This window comes from Helobdella robusta (assembly GCF_000326865.2).
Source record: "Helobdella robusta unplaced genomic scaffold HELROscaffold_16, whole genome shotgun sequence".
Lineage (NCBI taxonomy): Eukaryota > Metazoa > Annelida > Clitellata > Rhynchobdellida > Glossiphoniidae > Helobdella > Helobdella robusta.
The window spans coordinates 3,777,259-3,777,835 of NW_008703893.1; positions in this window are offsets into that span (position 1 = coordinate 3,777,259).

Here is a 577-nt window from a genome sequence, read left to right on the forward strand (position 1 = left end):
AAAACTCCCATTCCCAAAAATTAAGTATTACCAATTCCCATGTGGTGTGTGTGTGTTTTTTTGCGTGTGCGTGTTTGTGTGGTGTGTGCGTGATGCAAAAATATGTGAAGAAATACAGGTGATTTCGTTATTTTAAATAATTTTGAAAACGATTTGAATCGAAATCATTTTACATTAATTATGAACTTTGGTTTTAAGTTTGAGATCACTTGATGTGGTATTTTTTTGAGTTTTAATTGAAACAAATATGTAGAATTTACATGTCATATATATGTTATTATGTATCTATGAATGAAAATATAAAAAATTATGATTTTACCCAACAATTATTATTATGAACTACGTACCATAGTTCGAATTTACATACAGAAACGTCTGTATAATTAGATGTTTTATGCATGATAATATTTACTATTGTTTTGGTATAAATGATTCATCATAAGTACAATTCGGACTTTTTAACGATAATAATCTGCTAATTAATAAAAATTCAGCACCTCTTAATTTGTTATGTTCGAAGGTCATTGCGAAATTAACTTTTAAACAAATATCTTTTTTTATATTTTTAAGCTTTGGG